Source organism: Thalia democratica, chromosome 9 (genome assembly GCF_965202585.1).
Source record: "Thalia democratica chromosome 9, ktThaDemo2.hap1.1, whole genome shotgun sequence".
Taxonomy (NCBI): Eukaryota; Metazoa; Chordata; class Thaliacea; order Salpida; family Salpidae; genus Thalia; species Thalia democratica.
Genome location: NC_139173.1, coordinates 4,410,023 through 4,432,174, shown reverse-complemented (window position 1 = coordinate 4,432,174; position 22,152 = coordinate 4,410,023).

Below are 22,152 nucleotides of genomic sequence, written 5' to 3'. Positions count from 1 at the left end.
AACAAAAATGGCGAAAAAATAGGGAAAAATAAAGCGTATGATTTAAGAGAACGAAGAAATAAAATTAATTACGCAGAAAGTTCATCGGATGACGAAATATAAGTTTGGCTGTAAACGCAAAAAAATATTAAACTTATAGTTTCAGTTTTTTCGGAATCATAAATATTGATTTTCTAAGTATAAACTTACTGGTAAAATCAGCAAAAGTTATTTTTGATAATCAATATTTTCTTATCATTTCACTTGTTGTGAAACAATGCTGAAATTAATTTATTGAAATATTTTAATACTGAAACTAATTTGAAACTAAGTTTTTGTGTTTAAGCAAAAAAAAAAAAAAAAAAACTTTGACGACACCAGTTTATTAAAAAAATCATCTCTTATCACGTTTTAAATTAATTGTTTCCTAAGTATAAAACACTTGTCAGTTTTTATTACATTAGCAAGTTCAAGCGTTAAAATTATCGAAAGTGTTTCTTTTCACTCCCTAATGAATTTCATTCGCTACACGCGTAAACTTGCGGTTTTTATTTTCCCTTACTTTTAAAGTGTTCTGTTACGAACTCCAAAAAAACCTATACAGTTTTCTTTGCTTTCGCTACAATTCCGAGAATTTTTTTCTTTATTCATATTCAAGCCTCTAGTTTTAAAACAGTGATTTTTGTGAAACTTAAATGTTTTATAGACATACTAAGCTTTCAAAGGTAAAATGTAAACCAAATCATGCACGTTTAAAAAAGATTACAAAACGGAAACACCTGCATAAACAAAAATAAATCAATGTTATTTAGATGTTTAGTTTATTTTTAAACCGTACTCCTTTGATTATAAACAAAATGGATATTTATAAATTTCTATGACAAACTTTTCTTTTCTCTTTTCCGTCTTTGTTTCGATATATAGCGAGCATCGTTTTGAAGCAAACATTTGTTTAAAGATGTTCCGTGTAGTAGTTTGTCTGATTCTGGTCCTTATTATAAAAGCGGATGAGGTTATCCGTAAGCAATACTTACCGCTTTGCGAAAACTTTCCAGTAAAAGCCTACAAGCTGACAGACCCAGGCCCTTGCAAATCTTATAACGCCACACAAATAGTGTCCCCTGTTGACGTTTACAGACCAATAGGCGACACGAAAACATTAAAAGCAATTGCATGTAGAGTTAAGATTGAGTACCATGAGTGTACTTATTATTTTTTCTTTTCCAAAAACTGTATTTTGAAAAGGGTTGAATATCGACCGGTAGACGCTGATACATGCAAGCGTGCAGAAAGAAATAGGGTTACAAGGCAGGGAGTCTTATTCCCAAAAACTGATAAAACACTTTCATCCAGAAACATTCTTAAACCAGTGTTTAGTTACCCGTGGACCACGGTAAATAAAGTCGAGAATTTTATACTCGCATTTATAACGGTTAAAAAAGAGAGATCTTCGAAAACGTTTTCTCACATAACACTTGGAACTTTAAGATGTAAGCCAGAAGAAAAAGTTTGCTCAGCTGATAACTGGATCATCGTATACGAGGAAAAAATAGAAAACAGTTGCAAAGACCCACCAAAAATAAAAAATACCAGTCTAGTTTTGCACACTACGGCAAACGGCGTAATTTACGAGATTAAACAAACTAATCTCATTTCCACGATTCTTTCAAAGTGTGACGATAAAGTAACTAGATGCATACCTAGAAAGGAAGGGGGAAAACTATTATGCTTTCTTTCCGGTCACGTCATTAAAATCAATGAGAGTGCAAATGTTTCATCGACAGAAGGGTTATTGATGAACACTTCACTAAAATTCAAACAATTGTATGCAGCACTAGCAACAGTCGCAAATATAAATTTGTTAAACACACAGCTACTGCAACGTGCTTTCGAAAACGCGCTATGCAAGAACGCACGAACTAGTTTAGTAAGTTTAATGGGGTCTCAAAAGTTTAACCCTTCGAAAACTTTAAGCTTCCTGTTGGAAAGGGAAGTTAATGCTGTTTTCTCGGCTGGATTGTTACGCGAACTTAAGTGCGATATGGTTGAGGCATACTTGCAACCAAGTCTTAATTATAAAGGTCGCATTTCTGATCGACCTCTTTTTCAGGCTTATGTTGGTCTGGGGACGGTAATGACAAGCCTCCGTCAGGGGCGTTTCTTGTCAAAACATATTTCAAATACTGTTTTTACCGCAAAACAAAAACACTTTGAGTTCCGTGACAACGTTTTACTTTTTGAAAACGAAACGCTTGTGAACGAGCGACCTTCGATTCATCGAATAACAATTAAAAATTTAAATCTTAAAGAAAAATTATTTGCAATCAATGAAAGCGAAATGGCAAAAGACATTGAACTTATTACTAATTCTGAAAAAGAAAATACAAAGGAACAGCTGAAAAACCTCATCTATTTAACAAAGAAAACATACAAGGCCCAAGGCATTAATATCGAACCTTATCTATTGGAAGGCCAAGGGTTCGATTTTTCTTTTCTTACGGACATTTTCACATCAGTAACTTCCGGAATATGGGGGAAGACAGGAAACATCATCGATATTCTGACCAAAGTATATACGATTGCAATATCCTTGCTTCTGATAACGGTCATTGTTCAATCAGTACGAGAAGGAATGTCAAAAGTTTGCGGAAGAAGAAGGGCGATACAGGTTGAAACTTAAATTAAAACATTAAACAAAAACTAAGTTTACACATGTTTATTTTTTTCTTTTTCTAAAACTTTTTTTGATTAATAAATCTATTTTAAACTTTTATATAATACTACTAAACTTTTAGATTTAAAATACAAAAACCTATTGCCTTAAGTGTAATTACTAAGATACTCACAAAATTCGCAATTGTAGTTTTATCGTTAATCAAATTAATAACAACTTTTTTTTTCTGTTTTGACAAAAGTTAGATTTAAATATAGTATTTTAAACTTGTTGTTTTTCAAATAATTTCCTAGTTTTTTTCTCTCCGTAAATAAAGTAAACTAAAATCTTGATTACCAGTGAACGATTTATCTACAATATTTTTGTTAAACTTATTAACTATTCACATTATGTAGCTCGTTTGTGTTTAAAAAGTTTTACCTTTTTTTGAGTTAAAGATTTTTCAAAGGACTTATAAATTTGGAAACAAAATTACTTTTTAGATTAAACGACGAAATTTGCTTTTAATCGATAACTCATATCAATTTTTGATAACATCTCCCAATTTTGTGTGTGATTCGCAAAAACAAATTTGTTTTATTTATCTGACAAATATAATCTTTGTAACAATTTAACAACCAGTTTTTGTTCTATTCTCAAAACAAATCAGTTTTACTATCTGACAAATGAATTTTTTTTATAATTTAACTCTCAGTTGTTTTGCTCTGTTATTAAAACGAATCTTTTTTATTTTTCAAATCGTTAATACACATCGACCTTTCGAGAAATCAACTCTCAATTTGATTTTTTCCCTACTGGCACATAAGAAGAGCGGACATTGGAAGTTGCTTTTTCAAAAAATTTTGTACACTTGGCATTAGGATGTACCATAGAAATTATAGCCCAATTCGTCGTCGTCGAATAAGGTCTAGGTCATCAAAACCAAGAAGAATTAAAGTTGAGAGGGATGCCCCCACAATAAATATCCGTGACAGCGAGGATACAGGGTCAAGGAGTGATCGAATTATCCAGACGTTGGAAACGTGCTACCAAGTATTTGCTAGAGTGCAAGCAACAATCATGTTCATTTCAATGGTTATCATCGTGTTGAAAGCTGTTCTTGGAATCAATACATAAATTGGTGGAAGAAGGAACGAACATTGTACATAAACAATTTATAAACAATGAACACTATGTTAAATATAATATTTTTTTTGTGTTATGTGTTTATTACAAGTTAAATTTATGTTGTTTAAATATCTTTTTGAAGAGCAGCTTTCATCATTTTTTCGCGAGTTAAGAAAAGTAGGGAAAGAGTTTTTGTCTTTTAACTAGGCTTTAAATACTAAGTTAAAAAGTAAAAAAAAGAAAATGTTATAATATCAAAGCATTTATTTTATAATTTTAAACCGTGTGAATTAATATCGAAATTTTCGTAAACAATAAAAACTGCGATAAGCTTTCTCATAACAAATCATTTAAAGTTTCAAAACAAAAATATCATTTTCCCATAAATAAGCCAATATTGAGAGAATATGTGTTCTTTCCGAATGCATATATAAGCGGTTGTTTAAGAAACGTTTTCCCTTTTTTGTTATGCCTATAAAACAGCGCGGAACTCAACTATAAGCCGCAGGAAAGAATTTCTACGATCAAAGCTGCTACGACTTTCAAACGGATATCTGTAACGTGTTAGTGTGTTCTATATTTTGTCACTGCACCTATTATACTTATTAAAGCACAATTACTTACTCACTATAAAGTTGTATAAAATAGCAGAAGTTTAGTAATATTATTTAATGCCTCAAACACGCGGGAAAAATTCCAAGTCGAAGAAACTTTCCCTCCAGAGAGTTTTGCGGTCCAAGGATAAAACGGACAAATCGTCTAACATGGACTCTAATACAGGTTACAATAATAAAACAAATAAAAATTGCAATAAAATCAGACTATGACTATTTGAAGACTTCAAATCTCTGGCCAATCTAGTAATTTTCAGTTTTTGGCTTGAATTGCTTTTTGTATGCCAAAATATCAGGCTAGTTTTGGTCACTCGGACTGATTTTTTTTGCTTTAAAAAGTGGTAAATTAAATTTATGATGTATGTTTTGTTCAATGCACAGTATTGGTTTGAATTAGAATATATTTCAAATTTTAAGTTTTTCAATTGATAAAATTTAAATTACTTTTTATATTAATTGTATACATATAAGTGTGAAACAGTAAATGTTGTTTGAAAATCCCGAAAAAGCTTGGAACTTGACAATTTGTACTTAAAAAAGTGAAAAAACCCGAAATTTTAAACAATTTTTACTTGTAAAGTAACAAAATTTCGATCTGACACAAAAAATTTACCATATAAATATTTTTTATTAAAAAACATATTTAAAGTATCTTAACAGTATCTTTTAATTTTTTCAATATTAATATAAGACAGTATTTTTTTACCTTTAACTTAATTATATACTAAAAATAGAAGCAAAAAGTTGAACTTTTAAAAATTTTATATTGGTGCATCGCACCTTTGCTTTTAAAATGTCTTTACCTATTGTTGTGCTTTGTATTGGAACTAAACCTAGAAATTCTTCTAAATTGTCAAAATTCGTAAAACCAACTGTAATAAAAATTCTAAAATTAGCAATATCTGTTTAATCAGTTCTCGCATCTTATCAGATTGTTTTAAGTCCTAATTTGGTTTATGCGGCTTTTAAATTTTCAGATATTTCCTAAACACGACTTCTTGTTGATATTAAAAAAAACAAAAACTTTTTACTAACGTTAACACAAATTATTCAAATAAACTTTCAACTATCAAGGGTATCTTTTTTTAGTAAATACTTTTGCTACTTTATAACTTGCCTAAACAACTTTTTTCTGATCAGTCTGTAGTCACTGAAAATAATTATGTGCATTGTTGAAATGACTTAAGCGATTTGTTTTTTTTTTTTTTTCGTTTAACGAATAACTCCAAACTAACGTATTATGGTTCTTACAGCTCGTCTTATAACTCACATTTGCTCTATTTAAATGCAATATTTTTATTGCAGATAAAGAATTGCTATAATGGTCAATAAAAAATAGATTAATAAAATTTATGCAACTGTTAAAAATTAAAAAAAAACTTCATTGTCCATTCAAGCTGAATTACAATATTTTTTTAAGTTATATAAATAATTAACTGTTTTTAAACTTTGGTATTTCTTTATTTTGTGAACTTTATTTTAAAGAAGGTTGCCAAACAAACGGGCTAGTTTATTTTTTTTTTAATTCAGACTAGATTAAAGCTGTTTAAGACGTTTTTATAAAACTTAGGGGTATCTGAAACCTTTATTTTAAACACTTTGTATAAACCTTCGAATTCTCAGAAGAGTTTTTATGACCGTATTGTAGTTTACTAATTGTATTTTTGTCTATTTACATGTTGTGCTTTTTGTAATAATGATGTTTTAGATATGTATTTATGCTTGATTAACAGAAAGTTTTTAGCTACTTTAACTTTTAGTAAACTTTTCTTATAATTCAGACATTGTTGCTTTTAAAACGGCAAACGGGTAAAAGACTAATTAGTTACTAATAAGGTGTTTTATTATAGTATTCTTAAGCATTAATTATGATAAACAATTTGATTTAGCTTATCTACAGTATAAATAGGTATTAATTTTATTTAATTGACTAATTACTAAATTTTCTAAAGAGTGCAAACTATTTAAGACGTAAAAACTATTTTCTAAACTGAAAACTAAACAATGTATAAAATAGACCCATAAATGTTTTTCAAGCTCGGTTTTTATAGAGAGTTAGGTTGTAAGTAAAATAAGAAAGGTATTATACTAAGTTTATCTTATTAAGTATTTAAGAAAGTACACATTTCGTTAAGACTTAGATATATTAAACAATGTAAATTCTATTACAATAGATATTTATATGTTAAACAGGCATTCTATGTGTAGCTAAAAGTCATTTAAAGTAATTAAGTGAATAAAAGTAGAGCTATCTCTTGTGTGACCAAAACGAAAGCCAAAACATTATACAAATATCACTAAAACTAAAACTGTGGCCCGCGAAGATTTTTAAAACTTTAAATTTAGCCTGCGAGCACCATCTGTCTGCCGACTCCTGGTATAGAACGTTTAATTCAAGTGACTTTATTGTATCATAAAACTAGTAGTTTTTAGCTTATAAAATAAAATTTGTTATTATTTAAGCGTGGTAGTTTTTGCTGCTACGTCATAATGGTTAGGTACCGTTTAGTATTTTTAGTTCATTAACTCCGTATGAAGAAAACAATTTTATTTTCATAATAAGTCAATTACTAGGGATATGTTTAAATTGGCTGAAAAATGTAATATTATCCTATTTGCTGAAAATATGTTTTGTTTTATTTCTGATTATTGACGAATTGTTTCCAAACAAATTTTAAAAACTGAACAATTACTTTTAAATACTGATTTAATCTCTTAAAATTTATTAAATGAATGTCAACTTTATGAGTTATTTATTACTCTTTTAGTTTAGCTGATACATTTTTACGACAAAATTAAACTCATTAATTTCTATAAAAAAACTGTAAAAAAATAACGCAAGTTATAAAAACTATGCAGTTTTTAATACTAGTGTAGTTTTTATATCTGAAACAAAAATTAGTTTTAATATTTTATCAGAAAAATTTATATAGATTTTTTAGTTATCAACTATCAATTACTAAATTTAATTTTTCAGGAATAGGGATAGACCGTACTAAATTACTAATACTTTATTATTAGTTAAGATATATAATACTTTAAAAGTTTTTAGCGTTAAAATTTAAATTGTGGGCATAAATTAAGTATTCTTTTGGTTTTATCACATAAAAATGTTTTAAATTAATGAAACTTTGATAACTCAACAGCTTCTGATAAAAGAAAGCTTTTTGAGTATAAACTATGAACTATAATTTTAGTTTATATTAAGTATGTATAACTTTTTATTGCACGAACAAATATTTATGTTCAATTTTATGTGGTTTTCATCAATTATGTATGATTTTTTAAATTTATAACTGTAACATTTGAATATTTTGTAATGCATTGGCAATGCATCCCTGGTGTTGAATATGAATTGGGCGAATTTGTATTGGGTGAAGTTGTGTAACTAAGTGATTTTTGTCAATTAACAAATGCGTTTTTTGTTGATTGATGATTATGTACTTAGTTACACAACTTCACCCAATACAAATTCGCCCAATTCATATTCAACACCAGGGATGCATTGCCAATGCATTACAATTTATTAATTCATAACTAAAAAAAAACGTCAAGTTAGTCTCTAACTAGGTTAAAATTCTAACAAAAATTAATTACGTTTGCTGTTGACAATAAAAACATTTTAAAAGCATGACATACTTTAAACTTATTATACGGAAGTGACATGCCAAGAAGTACAAAATTATCAAAGATAATTTTTTGCTTTAAGATTATAATTTAAGTTGAATATCCAATAAGAAATTATAGTTTGAATGTTCAAACTTTCTCTATAACTTGGTTATATTATAAATAAAATTCAAGTAGATTTTTTACAGACCATATCTACAAACAAAAATAGTTGTAAAGTTGTAACAGTTGGTCAAATTAATAAAAATTATGTTAGTAATTAAAACTATATCGAAAATATTCAAAGATAAAACTCACAGTATCTTAGATTGTCATAATTTATCAATTATTCGATATCATGTTTTCATTATCGAAATCTGAATGTAATAGTTCAAAGTACTGTAATAACCTTTTTTGTTATAAATTTTAACGCTTTGTTGCAATAAAAGTAAACTGTTTTTATTTTTTTAGCGATTTGTATATAAAAACAAATAAAGTATTTTTAATTTACTGTGGACTTAACTTTACTGTTTTTAATATATTGTAGTAAAGAACTTATCTAACTTTTAACTATTTTATATTTAAAATATAAATCATAAAGTGAGTAAAATTTTTAAACAAATAAAAACGTATATTTGATACCTTGATTTGGTTATGTTACTGAAAATCTACAAAAACATTTTCAAGTCTAAAAAAGATTTAAACTACTGTACAAGAAATTTAAGAAAGTAATCATGTATAACAATAAACTGTTTAAAAGTTAATCTTTAAATTTTGTTAAAAAAATGTAACTTAATCAACAAAACATAAAACTAAACATATGAAGCAATTTAAACACAAAAGAGTTTAAACATATTATTACAACTATACAAGTCTTATTTTTAGCTGGTATTTAGTATTTCTAACAACATTTTATTAGCTATGTTTATAAGATTTTCAAACCATTTTATTTAAAGTAGACTTTGATAAATACTTGTTATAAACTTCTCCCAGCGAGTGACGGACGTGCAAAATTATCAATGTTTGTTTTAGATTACATTTTTGTTTTATATTTGACATTAAGGGCCATTTTTTAAGTGATGAAACTACTTTTTTAGATTAACTTGTTAGGTTAAAGGTCAACTTTTAATATTAAGTCTCTCAATAAAATGATTAGGTAAGTTTAAAGTTTTATAAGAATTATTTGAAAAAACCATTAGTTTTAAAACACAGACATATACCAGATTAAATTTTAATCGTAAATATTATTTTAGAACAAAATGTGTTTGTTTTAAACAAACTAAAACCAACTATTTACTTTGCTCTTACTAAAATATAAAAATTTAAACAATATTTCTACAATAAAATAGTTAATACAGTATTTAACATTAATTACAAAAATATTATAGTTTTCATAACTATTTATAAGTAAAGTTGATGATCTGTGTTTACTTACTGAAATGTTGTCGTAAGATAACTTTTTTCGTTTAATTTTCCGTTTAAATAAGTAATATTTGCAGAGTTTTTAAAACAGGAAAAATAATTGCAAGTTTCATAAAGATAGAAGTTTATATAAAATTCGTCATATGTTTACAAATTGAACTAAACCAAGGTTTTGAAAACTAATTTCTCAAAGTAGTATAATGATAAGTATATAAAAGCTTTTTCTCATCTTTATCGCAAATTTATTATGGCAAAGTGCTATAAAAATTTAACTGACTCTTATGTTGTAATCTGATATTTAAATAGTTTGAGTGACACATTAATAAGAAATATAAAGCCTTTCAAACTGCCAAAAACATATACTACAAACTAAAAAAATGTAAATTTTTTAATGTATACTTAAAAAATTCAGTCATGATTTATTCTTAAACTTTCCTAAAAATGTAAAAGTACTTTAATAATAATATTTTAAGGTTTTATCATTTTAAGATGCAAATTGAAACATTTTAAGAGGTCATATTTTTTAACACCTTAACAAAAAAAAATCAGGTTCAACATCAACAAAAATATAGTTAACAATATAAGCATATAAAATTTGTAGTCTGTCTACTTTTTAACTTTAGATTCTGAATTGGTTTTACTATCTTTACTTTAATATCTTTTAAGAACTTTTAAGTTTAAACTTGATTTTTTTATAAGCATAATTTTATGAAACATCTAAACTTAACACTTACAAAACTTTACTTTAAAGCTTAGGCTATTAATTAAGGTAGATATAATTTAGTAGCAAACAAAATAAACTTAATTATTGAGACAGTATGTGTAAAAATTATTTTAATTTTGCAAAAGTTAAAAATGGTTTACTAGATTTTAGAAATAACTTTTGGAACTAATCTTTGAAAAAACAAACATTTTGTAATAATAGACTTAATAAAAAAATTATGTTCAAATCAAACTTGATTGTTAATCTTACCGGAATTTATTTATAAATGTAGCATAACTCTGCTTTGTTTCTATAACTAACAAAAAATTAAAATCTTCTAAGACCGGTTCAAAGTAGTTTTAAAAATATAGCTTTAACAAAATAAGATTACTGTAGAAAATTATTTTAAATATTTTGCAAACAATGACATAATTTGAACTTACATTTAGGAATAAACAATCCAATAATTACAAAGTTACCAAGGGTAGTTTGCCAGTATTAAAATCAAACTTTAGTTGAATACTAGTTCAAAAATTATTTGCTTAAACTATATCTACAATTTACCAAAATAAAAACTCGAATTTCGAAAAAAAAAAGGATTCATTAATAATTAAGGTAACTTTTTGATTTAATAAAATCAAAAGTGATGTGAAGATACAAATAGAAAATATTATGGCAATAACTAATAAAAAATAACGATTAAAACACACATATAACACAGAACTATCAAAACTTAAGATTTCTTAGTTTGAAATGTAGTATACTTCAACTACTTGAAAGCTTTTTTGAAGTATAAAAGTTTGATATATAATTAAACTATAATACTTCGTTACATTAAAATAGTACACTTTTTATACGACTTGTATATGAAAACAGTTAAATACTTTATTTTTCGTAAAATATTGTATTTATAATTTTTTAGAGTTATAATTAAAATTGCGTTTTAGTATTTTGTAAAAAAAAGTAAAAATTTACTACTCAGTTATAATTATTATTTTTTTTTTGTTAAAAGTAACTTAAGATAAAACTAGTTCGAGCTTTAAAAGTTTTAAGTATACTAGACGTTTTATTGTATACTATAGTCTTTTTTAAACAAAAAATTAAGTATGCACAATGAAAAGCTAAACAAAGCATGTTCAATTTTTCAAACTTAGTTATGTAACTAAAAAAACTGTAAAGTAGTTATCAATATACAACTGATGAAAAAAAAGTAAAATAGCGGTTTTCAAATTCAATACAAAGTCGATATAAAAACAAGTTAGAGAAAACTTAAATTTATTCTCGATAAGTAGTACAAAGTAGTTTAATAATAAACTAAAGTGAAAATATATTACAGTACAACGAATAAAATATTGGCGTTTAAACATCAATTTTTATCAAAAAAACATTTGCAAATATGAATACTGTAAAAATTTGTTTGTGTGTAACTTCTCAAAGTTATAAATGTTTACTGATAACTGTGACCAAAATTGAACTTTGAAAACTATTTGACTTTATTTTTAACATAACACTATTTATCCTTTTGGATTTAAGAAAACATGCATAAGATGTTTTGATAAATATTTGGGATTAGTATGTTGTAAGAACGAACTACAAAATAAATATAGTATTGATGGGTTCTGTTGACAAAATAAGTAATAATTAACTTGTTTAAGAAAAACTTTTTTTGAAAGGTAAGGTATTTTTTTTTGTTTTTGATCAATTAAAATATTCTAACTGTTCGGAGTTTATTTAATGAAACAAAACTTAATATGTTCAGCTTTACTTTAGGTGAAAGTAAGTACTAGTTTATGTTTTATAAAAATTATAACAATTTTCAACTTTCAGCTGGCTTTCTTACTATGCTATATTTTTAAAGACACTCAAATAAAGTATAGATATCATAGATTTTGAATCTTAAAATTACAAAAATAAATTTGTATTTTAAAACTATTTGATTCTATTTATTTAAAAAAAAAATTCTTTTTTGTTCTATCATATATGTTAGAAATATAACGATAATAATATAATAAATTTACAAACTTTAGAACTTTATAGACTGGTTAAAAAAAAAAAACTTTTATTAAAAAGAAAAGAAGTTTTGAAATAAATAAAAACATCCAAAGTTTAACATAACTTTTCTTTGTAAGGTATACAAATACTAGTTTAGGTTTGGTGAGCATGTTTGTATGATGCAAATAAATTTTTTTTTTTCAATTTTCATATTCTTAATTTGAAAACACTTTACTACTTAAACAAACCAAAGAGTTTTTCAGCATGCTAAAACCTATGTTTAATTTGCATATATATTTTTAATCTAACGTCTTTTTTGTTAAAATAAACTATCTTATCTTAGTTTTTCAAACTTTTAAAGTACCAATCTTATAAGTCATGGGTTTTGATTATATAATTACTAACGGTGTAACAGGTGTTATAATTATCTGGAAAATATCTGAGATTTCGACAGATCACCAACAACTAAAAATTAAATAAATAAACTAGTTTATGGTTTGTTGTTCCTGAACTTTACTAGCTAATCTACGTCACAATATAAACTCGCTATAGCGTGACCAACTAAAAACAAATGTATATATTTGTGAGCAAATTTATTATACTTTGGTGACAAAAATTAAAGGTGGTCGTTGTCACGGTAATAACTTCTTAGTGTTCGTGAAAATATTTTATTTTGTTGCTAGGTGAACCTAATAAAAGGTGTCATAACGATTATCAAGTTGCTGGTATTGACTTATTCTGAAACAAAAATTATAAAATATAGTTTCATTATTTATTTAAAAATTGTTTTGTATATTAAGTACATAATTTTCAATGTAAAGATAAAATGAATAAACTTTTAACAATAAAGTTAAAATTCCATAAATCTTTATGAAAGTCTAATTAACTTAATACACATGTTTTCAATACAAACGGATGTATATTTTATTACAATGAGAGATAATCCTTTAATAATCGAGAAAAGCTCATACTTTATTTTAGCTGTAAACAAATCAACATTAAAACCTATTAAATACACCTCAAAAAAGGAAGTATCAATCAAAATAGTTTTAATTGATTGAGGTCACACATCACTAGTTTTGAGTAATCATATATTTCTAAAACCTTTATTTTTTATTTTTGCTGTAAGATATTATGTGAAGTTCTAATACATTTTTCAAAGATATAAAAAAACTTGAAATTAAATGTAGTTTAATTTCTTTAATGTAGTTTAAGATTGATAAAATGTTTTATATACTAATTAAGACTAACATCATTAAGTTTAATTTATTAGTCATATATTAATTTATAAAATTTTTTTAAGACTGAAAGTAACTTATTTATACGATTTGACTTTGTTTTTAAAACTATACGCAAATACAATTAGAATACTAATTACAAACGCATTACTTGAACAAAATTATTGTTATAACTTGCTTTTTAAACCTTAAGGCTAAAGTTCTAGTGATTTTAAAGAATTAAACTTATAACCGTCAATTAGAAATTACTAATTTCGTTTTTGAATGTACGATAGGCAGTAAAAAATATAAACATAGATTTTTGTTAAGTACAGTAAATTAATTTTTGTAATATGTGTAGCTATTAATTATTAATTGATTTGATTCTTGTTGGCTTCACATAAATAAAAACAATTTTTTTATTTCTAAGAAATTTATACTTTAAAATTGTTGATATTTTTTGAAAAATATATATTGCAAATACAATTTTTTTTTACACAGTAGAACAAGATTTCAGAACTTACATTCAAAAAATTTTAAATTTTTATAATACACTTTTAAAAGCAGTAAAAGATATTCAAAAAAGGATTAATTTATAAAAAAGATAACCAAATAACGTTTCTTAAACCTTGTTCATTACTTATTAAAAAAAAAAATTACCTTAAACTGAAAATATTACTTTACAGAAAAACGTGACAAAATTGTTTGGGAAATTAAGTTGAAAAAATTTCCATGTACACAGCGGTTTATTTAATTAAATTTTTGGTTTTTTTAAACCTCGCTTTTCAAAACTAATCATTTTTAAGACATTTAAGCATGAAACCAATGTATTCAAAACCAATTAAAGTTGAATTATAACACCTGTTTATATTAGAAACAATTATATATGTCAAAGTAATACGGTTAACAATGTTTTTTTCTAAAGTTATATTGTCACTGAGGCATAAACGTGTTCCAATATTTTGTTGGTATACTTTCCTAAACTGTAAATTACTTGCATACTTGTTTTAATCTTTGAAAGGATGTCGATGTTAAGTACAAAAAAAAAAAAAATTCTAACTAAGTAATCTGTACTTTTTACAAACATAATATTCAATATTAGGAAGGTTTGTAAAAACTTAATGATACTTGGCAAAAAAATGTTGATAAAAACCATTTAATTAGTACAATTTTAATAACATTTGTTAAAATAAAATAAATAACACTCAATAAAGTTAATTAAGTTAGATTTTTGAAATTAGTTTATACTAAACGTTTTATATTATACTTCGCCTAAATACAAACTTTTATTATTTTGTTGTTTAGTAATTAGTTTTACCTTCAAGTAGAAAAATTAACAGGCTGACGAACAATGTGATTTGACAAACAAATAAATGAAAGGTTATTTTCGAAACTAAGATTTTTTTTTCCAGTAAAAATATTTTCAATTTGTTTCTTTAAAGTATTTAAAATTTAATGTGTCGTGAAGTATTTTACTTGAGTCAAATAGAGGTGTTATTAATTCGATAGTAACATAAAAAATAGTTTATATGTAAACAAGATGCAATATTTATTTTAAACTAACATGATAGTAAAAACCTAAAACTATCTCATTGTGCTTTTTTCTACTAAGTTGTAAACTTTGTACTACTAGGTTAGTAAATTTCAATAATTTTTATTTACATATGGAAAAATATGTATAGAAATATACAATTTGAAATAGTTTAAATTGTGGTGTATCATTATCAAAATTCAAGACGTATATTATCAATCTCTACACAATCTTCTTTTCTAAGTTTATTATCGTAAAAAAAAAAAACGTAAAACCGATTTTTTAACTAAATACATTGTTTTTAATTTCAATTTAGTTTTTCTAAAAAACGAAATTTCGCTAGTACAGTATAAGTTAATTAGGTTTTTTTTTATTAAACCTTGTTAAATACCAACGACATTGACGCTTTATAAATATGTTGTAAAAAAATTAAATTTTATATCAAAAAGTTCTAATATTTTTATTTCAAAAAAAATAAAGGTTTATATAAATAACTATCATAACCCCATGTTAAATACTAAGTTTTATTTGGTATTAAATTTAGTACTTTTTAGTTGAAATAAATTCTACTCGCAAGTTTTGTTTTGTATACTAAACAAAAAAAACATGTAAATGGGTTTTAATACCTGAAGTATATTTTCACATTTAAAAAAAAAACTGTTAATGTGTTAATCTCAAAATTAAAAATAAAATTGAAAATATTTTTAAAACAAGCACTGAACTGCATATTTTAAAAATAATTTATAAATTAAATTTTGTTAGTTATAAGCACAAAAAAAGTTATTGTTTACTTTAAAAGTAATATGATACTTTTTAATATTATGATAAAAGTATACTGAAGTACGTGTAACAAATTTTTATATCAGTGAAAGTTTAAAAATATGTCTACAATAATAATGTTTTATTACATCAGTGTAAATATTGTAGAATTAGTCGTTAAATCTAAAGATAGTTTATCGTTAAAATTTTGGTTTACAAGTTAAGTAGGTTTCTAAGAAACTATTTTATAATAAAATAATTATCTTAGATACAGTGTATAGTTTATTGGGTGGTCTTTGTCACGGTAACAACCTTCTTAGTAAACTTGTGAAAGTATTCTGTTTTGTTGCTTGGTGAACTTAGAAGTTTGTCAAGTTTGTTAGAATCTCAACTCTGCAAATAGTTCTTATTTTTATAGTCACACTCTCTATTAGTAATGAATTACCTGTTTCGAAATTGTTTGACAGACTTTATTTCTTATGCCATTTTCTTTATTTTTCTTTATTTTTAATTTGTCTTGTTACTTTTTTAATTAGTTTAAAAATGTCATGATACTTATGATATTATAATTAATATAAATGTTTTTTCTAAAGCTATATTTTTAAAGAGAACTTAAGTCATCAAAAAATTTTTTTAAGTAAATTTAATAAACAAACAATTAAAAATATTAGGAATTTTATACAAAAAACAAAGGCGAGATGTTTATTAGATCTAATATTACACGAGAATATCTAATTATTCTAATTTTTGTTTTTTTATGGTATAAAAACATCAGTCTAAAACTCTACCCCTTGCAACGATAAACGTTTTCTACATATTTCATATACACATGTTTGCAACACAAAAGGAAATTAAATTTTTAATAGTTGACAACAACGCTATCTTGTTTATTTTAATTTTATACTAATTAATATTAAACCTACAAACTTAACACTAAAACTGAATTTTAGTTATACTTATTTATTTATGAAATCTTTTAGAACTCAAAAAAAAAGCAGTTAAATGCTTTTTTTTAGAAATAAGTGTATAAAAAAAGTTTTAGGTTTCATGTTCAATGCTTTTATAATACTAAGTTATTAGCTGCTTTCCATTAAAAGTTTTATTTAAAGCAGTTAATTTACAAAACTACAAAGCAAATGTGTACGCAATTTCGTAGATAATTTCTTTCGATTTGAGAAAAAGTTTATCTCTTTAAGCTACGCTTTATACAGCTTAGGAAAATTACATGTGAAGTCTTATATAAGTATTTCATTACTCATAATTTATACAAAAGCGTGTTTATCAATAATTATATATTGGAAAAATTATTTTACAGAAAAGCGTGTCTAAATTATAAATATTAAATACTACGTTTAAAACGTTGGAAGAGCAAAACAAAATTATATTTCACAGCCTTAATTTGTCTTAAATTAATTTTTTAAATAAAAAAAACTGACATTTTCATTTAGTTAAATATTTAAAACAATTATTTTAAATTTTTTTCTATTAAACATAGTTTCTTGAAATTTTTTCGAAGAAATGTAGCTGTACCTAATTTTGAATTTAAATTTTATTATTGAATTTATATCCATCAAAATTGATAACTATGATACTTATTTGTTTAAAAATTTTTTTTTTTCATTTACAGAATCGTAATTACTGTTACTTTACTTGAATTTTAGTCCTAAATAATTTATCCATGCTGTTTAAATTTAGTATTCAAGTTTTGTTTAATCACAACTCCACAAACAGTTTTTTATTATTTTATTTAAAGTCACACTATGAACACAAATAAAGTAATTTACCTGTTACTAAATTGTTTGACAGACCTTATTTTTTATGTCTTTTTCTTTTAAGTTTTATTTTTATTTATTAATTTGTCTTTGTTACTTTTTTAAGTAACTTGAAATAGCCATTAGACGTTTGTTATTATGTTTTTTTCTTTAGCTATATTTTTTAAAGTAATCTATACTGTTCAAAGATTTATTAAAAGCAATTTCAATAAACAAACAAGTTAAAATTTTAAACCGTTTTTTACAAAAAACGAAGGCGAGATGTATATTAAATCTAATGTTGTACGAAAATATATAATTCACTAATATCTAATAAAAGGAAAATAATCTTAAAGCTGACAATACCGCTAACTTGTTTAGATAAATTCATATTTAATCTACGAGCTTTATCTAATTAATTAAAGCACTATTTTAATTATATTTACTTATTTATGAAAATGTCAAGAGTAAAAAAACACAGTTTTGTGTTATGTTTAGTTTTAAATGTATATAAAAACAAGCTTTACATTTCATGTTCAATGCTTTTAAAATATTAAGTTATTAGCTGGTTCAAATGTAAGGTATAATAACAGATAATACTTTTTCCAATAAAATCTTTATCTGAAACAGTTTATTTTCAAAACTACAAAGCAAATGTGTAAGCAACTTCGTAGATAATTTCTTTCGATTTGAGAAAAAGTTTATCTCTTTAAGCTACGCTTTATACAGCTTAAGACAGCTACATATAAAATCTCATATGAATAGTACATTACTCATAATTTATATAAATCGTGTTTCTCAATTAAATGTATATTGAAAGAATAACTTTACAGTAAAACGTCTCGAAATTGTTTAAAAATTATTTAAGAATTACATTAATAAAACTTGCAAATACACAGTTGTATATTTTTCTATTTCTAGACTTTAAAACAGCGGTTTCAAATACAAACTAGTATAATGATTACTGCGGTATGTATAAGTTTGAAATGTAAGCATGAAACTGACATATAAAAACAATTAACTTTAACTTTACAGCTGTAAAATTAATTGTATTACTTGTAGGACAACTGTTACTTAGGATTATTTTTATTCAAGTTACCATTGAGGTTATAAAAAATTCACTTTTCATTTTTGAAAATTTTTTAGAGCCTTAATTTTTTATATGATAAATATTAAAAGCAAACGTTTAAAAAATAAAAAATGTACTGAAAAAAATACTTTAGCATAAACTACAAGTATGTTAATTTTAATGTAAGTTTTATAGCTTTTTATACACCCTATACAAACTTCAATTGACAACTTGAAAATTTTGTTTATATAGACAGAGAAATTAGCTTTGAATAAATCATTATGCTTTCGTTTAATGAAATTAAACTACTATGCATTCTAAAATCTATTAAAAATAGTTTATACAAAACTAATTATTTTATTTATATAAAAATATGTTTTTTTTTTAAAGTAAAGTAATTTTAATAAATAAAATTTATAAAGTATTGAAGTTAATTTGAAGAACACTGTAATTTGAAAAAAAGAATGTAATTGAAATTAACACAGTTTTTTGAAAAGGCTAGTAATACAATATCTTTAAATGATTTTTAATCGTATTTTAAACCGTTATGTGTTAGGAAGTTCTTTAAAGTAATTTATTTCAAATAAAGGTGTCAGTAATTTGATATTATCATAATAATTTAAAGTCATACGAAAATCTGCTACAATATATAATAATGATGTGTGTGCAGGCTTAAATTTAGAAGTCAAAAATAATCTTAGCGTATTGATTATAGTTATTAGCTCCTTCCTTCAATACTTTATACAACACTAGACAATGTTGTTTTAGACCTTAGAAGCAACTAAAAATATAGATTTTTAACCCAAAAAAAATCTTTAAAAAATTAACCTTTAAAGTTTACCTTTGAAGATAACATAAAGTTTTTGTTCCATTTTTAAAACTGAAGTTTTTTCAGTGTACCAACAAACACTTGCGCCAAATAACTTTTACTAGCAGCTGAAAATTGGTTGGTTTATGTGTATGTGTAAATATTTTGATCAAACCCTTGTGTTTTTGTTGACAATTTTCAGTTAACATCAAAGAAAAATTTTGTTTTTATAAAGTTAATGTCCCTACAAGCAAAATTAAAGCAAAATGTTCTTGTACTTCCTTTGTAACAGGCTAAAAAAAGACTGATCATTTTACAATGTCGTTAAAATTTCAAAACTTCTTGGATTTTTTCTATTGGTAACTAATAATTTTAAACAAAATTAATGTAAGATAAGATTTAGTTTACTAAAAGATTGAATTTTTGAGAAGTTTATTTTTTGAAACTAGGCTCACTTAATCAAACTAAAGTATAAAAAAAGTTTTTACTTCTGCAAAAATAAAAGACTAGCTGTTGTTATTTGAAGTTCCTAAAAAGTAATTAATTAAAAATGTTAATAACAGTCAAAATTAGACTTAAAAATAATTTAAAGTGTCCATTAAACTCTGTAAATAACTAAAGACTTGTTAAAAAAAAATATATATATAAAAACTATAAGCATCTAATTACTTCACGTTAGTTTATTAAAGGTCAAGTAAAACAAATAAATATTTTAAATACTAACTATGTTTAACATCGATATTTATGTTATTTTAATAACTATTTTTAAAGTCTTTTTATAAAGGGTAAATGTTGTTTATGTAGTTAAAAATTCAAGTTTCTAATTAAGTTGTAATTAAATTAAAACCAGTTATAATACAATTAACTTATAATTATTATTTATCCTAATAAACTGGTCAAAACTTAAACGTAGCACAAAACTTAGTTTAAGGTTAATAACATCATAATACACGTTGCAAACACAGAAAATAGTTTCGAAGTCACGTGAAATCCCCTCTGGGTAGTTGTAAAGCTTTTTTTAATATTTCAATAAATTGTGAGTTGGTTTTAGGTGGTTTTGAATTTGTCAGTTATTATTAAATATAAGTTGTTTTAATTAATAGCTTTACAACAGCAAATAGTAAATTGTACTTCTACAGTTTATAGCTCAACGTAAGTTGATCGACTAATGATTGTTGAAAGTAAATTTATTTTTAATCAATTTTAGTTTTCTAAATAACGTAATTATTTTTAGTATAGATGGTCGAAACCATAAAATTTAATTTTTACTATTGAAATAACTAACATAAAAAAGTTAATGTTTATTTAATTTCAATTTTTTATTTAGTTTTGGCATATAATTTAACTCATAAAAAAATAACAATTCAGTTTCAAATATTACTTTCATAAGTTTGTACTTTTAATAGTTTAGTCTCAATCATAAATGGTTTTTATTAATTGAAGAACTGTAAACTAGTTAAGTTATAAAAATAATCCTGTTTTGAAATATTTTCAACTGACAAACAGGTTAAATAAACCACAAATCTTGCAAATCTAAAATGTTGTAATACTCAAACATTAAGCACGCAATAAAAAATTATGCGTTAAAAATACATATTATATATTATTATATATATTATTATTGAAGTATACATTCAGTTAGCAAAAACTCTTACTACCGTTTATGAACAATAAAATTACTTTAATCTTTAAATATAAACTCTTTTCACAAACAAAAAAAATTAGAAAAAATTAAATTAGATAAATTTATATATAAAGAACTAGTTGATAACGACGTAACAAAGATAAGATAATACAAAAACTGACTAGCATCTTCAAAACTTATGAAGTTTTTACAATGAAATTATTGTTTAGTGGTATATAGTAAAACAACAACTTTTTTTTTATTGAACAATGGTTTTTTTTTATAAAAAAAAGTTTTACTGATAAACTTACTAAAATTTTTTAAAGACGTCCGGTTTCGTCTACGTAAGTTTAAAAGTGAACAGTATAATTATGGAATTAAATAGTATTCTTTTAGAAACTATTTAAAAGTTTTATTAATGGAAAAAAAAAGAGTAATAATCTAACTTAAACATGTTGTTAACCTGATAGAAAAGTAATTAAAAATTTTTTTACTAAATATATAGTTGAAAAATATTATTCTTTAAGTAACCAATTTATAAAATATTGATGTAGAATTATGATACATTAAACTTTTTTTTAATTTCTTATGTTTAACAAACATAGTTTTTTTTTTTTTTTATCACAGTAAAATATTAAAATTATTAACAAACGTTTAAATATCAAATTTAAGTTTAATTTATCAACTAGTTTATAAAGTTATGTTTGTTAAAAGACAAACTTTTTAGTTTTAGAATTTATATTTAATCAATAATCCCCCACATACAAAAGAAACATAAAAAATACGAAATAATTTTTAAAAATTTTATAAGTATTAGATCCATTTTAAATATATTCAAATTGTTTAAGTTAATTGTAAAGGTTTTTTATATGAATTAAAAACTAGAAAACTAAAAAAACCATCCAAGACATTTAACAAATAAAACTGTTTATAAACTATTTAAAATTTAAACTGTTTTATGTTTAAAACTAACTCTAAAACCTTTAATATTAAAAATTGTTCAACAATATAGTTTATTAAAAACAAAAAAAAAATTAAACAAAATATTATCCAAAATATCTGAAAAAATAATGATATTTTTACTACTTACCAAATAGTTTCAGTAATTTAGAAATAAAGAACGCATTACTTATATTCAAAAAACAAAAAATCTATTTTAGATTTGAGAAATAGGTTTTGAAGGATTATTACAGGATAAAATTGCTTATTTAGTACAAAATGAACGGCTAAAATACATTTGAACTATTTTAAGTAAATACATGACTTAAATTTATAGGTTTTTTTTTTGTTCTTTAA